Here is a 7,649-nt window from a genome sequence, read left to right on the forward strand (position 1 = left end):
GGGGGGGAATATGTGTGTGAGCCATCCCACTTACACAGAGTGGTATCCCATCATGTGTTATGCAGTGATGACAAAATTCTGGCTAGCAGTTTGGCATCTGGTTTACAAAACTTTGCCTAGATGTTTGGTGATTGATGTTCTGGAGTTTGTAGATCTTCTGTCACCATCTCAAAAGAATGAGCTTTTTTGGATCAAACCATTTCCAGGCTGACCCTTTGGTGACACGGAGCCTTCGTCCCTTGCAAGAGGTGAGCTCGTGTTGGCACGGGGCTGCAGCTGTGATGTGCTGCTGCCAGGTGGCAGCCTGCTCTCTGCAGCGATCCCTGCAGCCTGCCAGTCCTGCTGCTCTTTCAGGGTAGGTGCTGCAAACCGTTCCCATGAAAGGTTGGAATTCTTAGATCTTATTGTAACCTTAGATCTTAGATCTTCATGTAACTGTGTCCAGTTATTGGTTTAAGATCTTTGCTGCACTGAAGGATAGCACGCTTGCCTGACTTTTATCTGGATGGTGGCTAACGTAAACTGCAGTCTAATTAATGTCTTGCTCTGATTTTACTAGAAACCTATGTTCCAAAATACAACACATTTAAATCTGTTAATGTTTAGTGGATTTATTAATGTATTTGTTCTGGCGTTTGTGTGTTCTCTGAGGTACTTTGACGCAATCCACTTCTTTGCTGTATAAACAAACTCTTTATCTCCGTACTCAGTGTTTTTGTATGAATACATGAATAAAACAAATCACTAATTGGGAGGCATTTGGAAAGGAAAATGTATACCAGTGTGTATCAGGAAGTCAGGTAACTTCAGAATGGAACTGATGGTCATCAGAGGTAGTAGTAGAATGCGGGTATCAGTCCGAAATCTGTCCGAAGGTTTTTGCAGTGAAATTATTTGGTTTAGCTCTACTCTTAAAACTATCTTTTCAGAAGTTGTCTTCATCAACAATCTGAGTGATTTCTTTTAGGAAAAGTTCAAGTTCTGAGTAACACATCAGCTGCACTGTCACCCCAAACTCATCTCTGTCTATCTCATCAGTGTTGTTGAACTCCTATTGATGCATTTTTCTTTCTTTCCCTGATTTTGAGATGAAGATTTCTCTCTGAGCTCCAGCATACCTTAGATTTGTTGGATTTTCCATTGCTGAAAGAACAGGTTAGTGTTCTCATGTCGGAGGTTTCTGCTAACTCCAGTTATGTCATGGAAATTACTGTTCCATTTGGAGGATGTTGTGGGAGCTGTGAATCTTTGACATATAATTTGTTGATTTCGAGTGCCTTGCTTGATAAACAATGACGTTCAGCCAACTAGCAGTATTTGTTTGGTTTAGGAGAAGCTTACAGAAGCGATGACTTAGGGAATGCTGAAATGCTGCTGAGATGTTGTCTTAGGCTTTACAAGTACATGTGATGAATGAGTTGGAGTGTGTGTAATGCCTGCAGGACTGCTCTACATACTGCAAGTCATGGAGTTTTCACATTTTCCTTACCCCACCTCTTCTCTAATTGTGAAAATTGAGCTCCTTTCTCTTCTGCCTTCCTCTTCTGAATTACTACTAGAAGAGTAGTAGAAGAAGGGTAGAAGATCAGAGCGCTATTGAAATATTCTCAGATTAGAATTAGCTTTAACTGCAGATCAAGAATGCTTAGTAGATTTAACAGTAAAGTCTATGTAACAAGAGAGGAAGTACAAGTGTTTTAGTATTTTTGGTCTCTGTTTTTTCTGCCCACACTAAGATTTTTCCTGAGCTGCATCTTTCTATTGCTAGTGAACTCTGAATGAATATTTGTCTTGTAGTTTTCAAAATGTTCAAGTAGTTGTTTTGTGCTTTGTTTTCTCCAGCATAAATTTGGCAATTCCTGCTTCTTTGTTCCTTTTTTTTATGTTATCATTGTTTTGTTTTTGTTTGTTTGCTTGTTTGGTTTTTTTTCCTTCATAATCTGAACCATTTCAGTGATCTGTTTTCAGTGGAAGCCCACTAACCCTTGCTTTGATTCAGCTCCTTAATTCTGAAGTGCGCTGTATGAACACTGCTGAAATGGCTTGGCATAGGGAAAGGCATATAGAATTAAGTCCTTTCTGTTGCTCCCGTCCAAGTGAAGTGAAACTGGGCCAATATTGAGTACTTGAAGGGAAACTCCTGGACTTAACCAGTTACAAGAGGATAGATTGTGTGTATTGTCTTGTGTGTCTTTGTCCTGGTTTCAGCCTGCTGCCATGATGGCATGGGGCAGGGCAGAGCCAGAACACTGCCTGAATTAGGCCTACGGTTGTTTCATAGTATGTGAGACCATGTAGAAGGCTGTAACACTGTGGGCTATCTGTTGGGTTAAACCACAACAGTATTTCTTTCTTTCCTTTTTTTTTTTTTTTTTTTTTTTTAAACTATGTTAGAGTCAAAATTGAAGGCTGTGAAAAGGGATTGGATGTTGTCCACAGACAATTACTTCTGTTCTCTATGCTGGGCTTTCTATCAGGGCCAGTGTGTTACTTCATCTGAATTCTGCTGTCCATATCCTCTTCTGTTATGTCTGTTCTGTTTCTTACTCTGAACAAACAGTAGGGTTATGTGGGTATTATAGTTAGTTGTTATCAAAAAAGATAGTGGGATTCTAATTTTTATCTAGCTTCTCTTGCTCCAGGGTGTACTTTTCCTTGCTTGCTTTTTCAACCTAAGCAATGATATTGAAATACCTAATAAGAATGTTTGGGAGGGAATAAGTGTATCTAGTTACAATTGGCATCTGATATTATATTTATATTATATATATGACCATTGCTGTACCATGGGGCTCACAATGTAGCAAAAAAATGGGATTTCAACTTTGGAAAGGAAAAGAGAAGACTTTTCTGAATGTATTCTTCAAGGCATGTAGTCCTAAAGTGGAACCTGAACAGCCAACCTTATGAGCTAACTGTGATGCTGAAGTAGCGAAGGATGATGTGGTATCTCTTGGTATCTCTTCTACTTGTTTCTGACACTGAGAATCTGTCTCTTGATTCTTGCTTGCTAAAATCTTAATACATTTTAACCTTCATCTTCTAATAAAAGCTTCTCTTTGTGACTTAAAAAGTACTGGCTACTGTGTTCCCCAGGGGCAGACAGTTATAGATAGGAAATGTTCTGTGTAGGGGAGAGTTGCAGTTTGTTGTCATCCTTTGCAATTCTGGGTCTTTAAGCCTCTCAGTTGGCTTCCAGGTCCTTCTGGTTGTGCCAGTGTAATTCTTTATGTGGAGATATATACTGTGAGCAATATTAGGGAACCTATCCTCTTAAAAATATACATATATATTTTCTCTTTGAGCATGACTGAGGGTGTGGAATGAATATTGCTGTAGAAGGAAGAAGAGGAGAGGAGGACTATGTGTTTGGATAAAAATTCTGGTTAGTTCCTCAAATAACAATGACTTTTAGGACTGGTTAGAAGAATCCCAGGGGATTTTGCCACAGTAATTTTAAATCTGTTGATAAAGTTTTGCCTTAGGTTAGTTTTCTAAGATGCTACAGGCTCTCTTGTGGGGACTGCAAATGAACTGAGACCTAGATGTATGCAGTCTTCAGGAGCATAAGCTCATCTTCTGAGGACTGAGGTACCTGAGAGGCAATGCCTCATTACAGTGCCCTTGAGCGTGTCAGTAAGAAGGAAAATTCAGGGTAATAAACTGTTAAAAACTGGAGCTCAGTCTTCCACAGCTTGTCTGTCAGACCTTACTCTTTTGAAAAATGATAATGGATTCTGGTACAGGCTGCTGGAATTGATAACATAAAATGACATAACTGTTCTGAAAACCTGCTTTGATTTTCCAAAGGCATGAGGTCATGCATACAGATAGAGGGTTGTGTGATTGGCGAGGAAATTGGTGTTTATGAACAGAAAATCTTCTTTTGATGGATGAGTCCAAAAAGGTGTTAATGTGAGCTCTGGAGACTTAGCATAAAGATTGGTCAGGGTCTACGGACTTATCTGAATTGTCCAAGTAAACTGCAGGATTTTCCAAATTTCCTTTGTCTGCTTCTGGACAGCATAGGCTCTGACTCCTTACTTGAAGAATTAGGTAAGTCTTTAATGAACACAAAGCAGTGAAGCCTGAGCATATCTTTTATCTGGTGTTAGAGGGAAACAAACAAACAAACAAACAAAACACACAAAAAACCAAAACCAAAAAACGGCAGCTAGCAACAATAGCAAAAAGGGAGATGTGGGCTCTACAGTTGAATCACTGTTCTTTTTGCAGTGTGTATCTGTTGTTTTAAATTAAACTAATGGTCTGGGCAGACGAACTTATTTTCCTCCTTCAGAATCCTTTCTACAACTGAGTTTGCTACTGGCTTTTACAATAAGATTCCATTTCTTCTCTCTTATCTATAACTGGAAGTGAAAATTGTTTTGAAAATGTATTTAAACTGAAGGCTAAAGAGATCAGTATCAGGGTTTGAAGAAAAATAATCTTGAAATACTGGTTAACACTTAATTCTGATATTTGTCTTGGGTCTTTGTATTTATCTCTCAAACCTGAATTCATAAAATGCTCTTGAAATAACGTGAGGAAATGCATTATTTTCCTTTGAGAATCCATATGAATATGTTGTCCACAATGGATTGCCTGCCTCCCAGGAAAACATTTGTCTTTTTATAGGATGGCTGTTGACAGAGCTTCTTCTTTGACTTCAGTTCTAGAGAAGTGTGTTGTAATTTTTTATTTTTCCCCAGAAGGTTTTTTATTTTATTTTGTATTTCTAGTCTTTACTTATTTATTTATTTTTAAAGAGTACTTGCTTGTTGCAGAGATTTGTTGCTAAAGCTTGAATACAAGGAAATACAATTCCATAACTTCAGTTGTAGAGAACTCTCTTTGCAAGGAACAATTAATGAGGTTAACTGATGTATTGTGCATTATTTGCAGAAATCAGACTTAGTTCATGATCACATGTATTTACTGATTTTTGTAGATTCAGCATTCTCCATGTAAAAGTCCATTTAAAAAGCTATCTTTTTTTTTCCTTCTACTTTCATGAACCCTGACATTTTTGTAAGCTCTGAATTTCTAACAATGCCAACACTGATAATTTTGAAATTGGTGTTTGAAACCAGTTGACACCACAGTTGTTCCATGCTCTCTGTGCATGCTGTCACCTTCAAAGATGCATCTGTAGCCATAAATTAGGTCAAGAAAACTCTGTTACTACTGAAACCTGAGGAAGCATTGGAAGAGGGTAGATTTAGGCTAGATATTAGGAAGAAATTCTTTACTGTGTGGGTGGTGAGACACTGGAGCAGGCTGTGGATGCCCCATCCTTGGAAGCACTCAAAGCCAGGCTGGATGGGGCTTTGAACAACCTGGTCTAGAGGTAGGTGTCCCTGTCTATAGATGAGAGTTGGAACTAGATCTTAAAGGTCCCTTCCAATCCAAACCACTCTATGATTCTGTATATTCCTGTTTTTAACAGTGGACTTGTTTGCTTTTTTGAAGTGTTTTTTTTTCTTTCCTTGCTTGCTTCCTGCACTGTGGGAGGTGTTGCTCTGTAGCACATTTCAGTCCCTTGTTTCTGTCTTGCTTCATGATGACTAAAACTTTCTAAGCCTTATAAGAAATTACGGATAATGTGTTGAATGTTCTTGCTTCCGTGTAAGAAAAAAGTGTTTTCCTTAAATCAATCTTCATGTGAAAAACAGTGTTTCTGTGAATTTCCTTTCTATAGATAGCTGGTAAGGGAGATGAGCAATCTTCAGGAAAATCATCTGGTTGTTCCTGAACATTGTTCATGTTATCTGTTAGGTACTTTTAATTCCACTCGGAGTCCCAAAAAATTAAGAGAAGAAAAAACCTTTGAGTTCAGTATAGCAGCTACGTTGATCTCCATCCTTGCTTTACTAATCTTACAAATATTATGTTTATGTGTACTGAAATGCTTGTGACAACCTTACTTTTGTGACTGAGTCATAAGGATTTGAGTTAACAAGACTTCGTATTATATTGTTCAGGTTTACTTGTCATACTGTGGCTGAAAAGGATTTGGGAGTGCTGCTGTAGGTAGCTAATGGTGAAAAAGTGATGAGCAGAGCAGGCTGATAATCTCTTAAGCCTTGGCATGGTATTTGGTGTGTGAATAAACTATTAGCATCTTACGAAATGCTGTTTTCTGTAGCTTCTTTATGCAGTGGTAGTTCCTAATACACATCCTTTAGACATGATTTAAGTTGATTACTGTATTTCTTTTCTCTTGGTCCAGGAGCACTTCACTAGAAAAAGCTGTTCCATCAACTTGTCTTTAGTAGATTTTCTGGAGCCAGGCCTGGCTGTTGGAAGATGAGTGGAAATGTATCATTCTCACCCCAATATGACTACAAAGTCTCCCTTTGTTCAAGATAATCTGTACTTGTGTGGAGTGGCCACTTCCAGTGAGCTCAAGTGCACTTCAGGACACCAAGTAACCAGGCATGGGAAATACTCTGTTCTGAGCCTTTGAAGCACAAGGTTCCTGATGCAGTGTGCTGCGAGATAAGAAGGAAATGCTAGCTTGCCACCTTCCTCTCTTGTTTCTGTTGACTAGAAGCTGCCTGTGTCCTTCACATGGTGTGTTTGGTTTTGTCAAGATTCTGACACATCCAAGGATGATTAAGTATAGTGCCTATATAGCAAAGTTAGAGTGTCATTGGTACTTTAGATATGTGAAAATGTATTTTAATAAGTCAGCAGTGTGATAGCCAAAATTCATTCGAGTAATAACTTCTGTGGGGGAATTGTTGAATGAGGCTTGGTGACCAAAATTATTCTAGTTAGATGACTGTGGATTGCAATAATGCTGCCTGGCAGTAAAACCTATGTATTGTTTATAAATAGTATGTTAATTATAAATCAGTGATGTTTGTAGTTTCTTAAACGTTTGCAAACAACATTTGCAGATACTTCCTAGATACTTCCTACATGATCAATATTAACCTTACTTCCAGTTCCTACATATGTGGTGTGCGTTTATGTGGATACGTCTCTCTTTAGATACACACACATGCATACATTTCCCTCCCAAATTTTTATGGTTTGTTCCAGTTTGTCACACAGTGTCTTGGCTAGATCATGCACTCCCATTTTTTTCTGGAGTCAAAAGTCTGCTGTATCACCCCAGATAAAAACCATGGTGGAACGATGAACGAATCTTTCTGCAGGGAAGAGCTGGTCAGCTTCAGTTCAGTGACTGTGCCAAAAGACAAAGAGAATTGAAATAGAGATCAGAACACTGCTCTGCTAGTTGATAGTTTAAATCTGAGCTCTGAAGAGTTCATGTCTTTGAAGAGCAAAGAAATGCTGGCATCAAATATTGATTATGTGTACTATCTAAGATTCATAAATTTCTTTCATCTGGCAAGCTGGACTGCAGGGTGAAATGTAGTACCCTTAGCTTGACAATAAGGTAGAAATGAATAAAAGAAATGTAATTTAAATTAATACTTCACAATGGCTATAGTGAGATCTTTTAAAGACAGATCATGATGTGATTTTGTTGGGTTCAGAAGAGATAATTGAAACAGTAGGATTCTGCTAAATTATTAAGCTGTATTAATGTAGACAGACTACAAACATGGCCAAAGTAATTGGACTACAATAATAGGAATGTACTTAAAAGTTTAAAGTTGTAATATACTTTTTTT

This window comes from Meleagris gallopavo, chromosome 3, assembly GCF_000146605.3.
Source record: "Meleagris gallopavo isolate NT-WF06-2002-E0010 breed Aviagen turkey brand Nicholas breeding stock chromosome 3, Turkey_5.1, whole genome shotgun sequence".
Taxonomy (NCBI): Eukaryota; Metazoa; Chordata; class Aves; order Galliformes; family Phasianidae; genus Meleagris; species Meleagris gallopavo.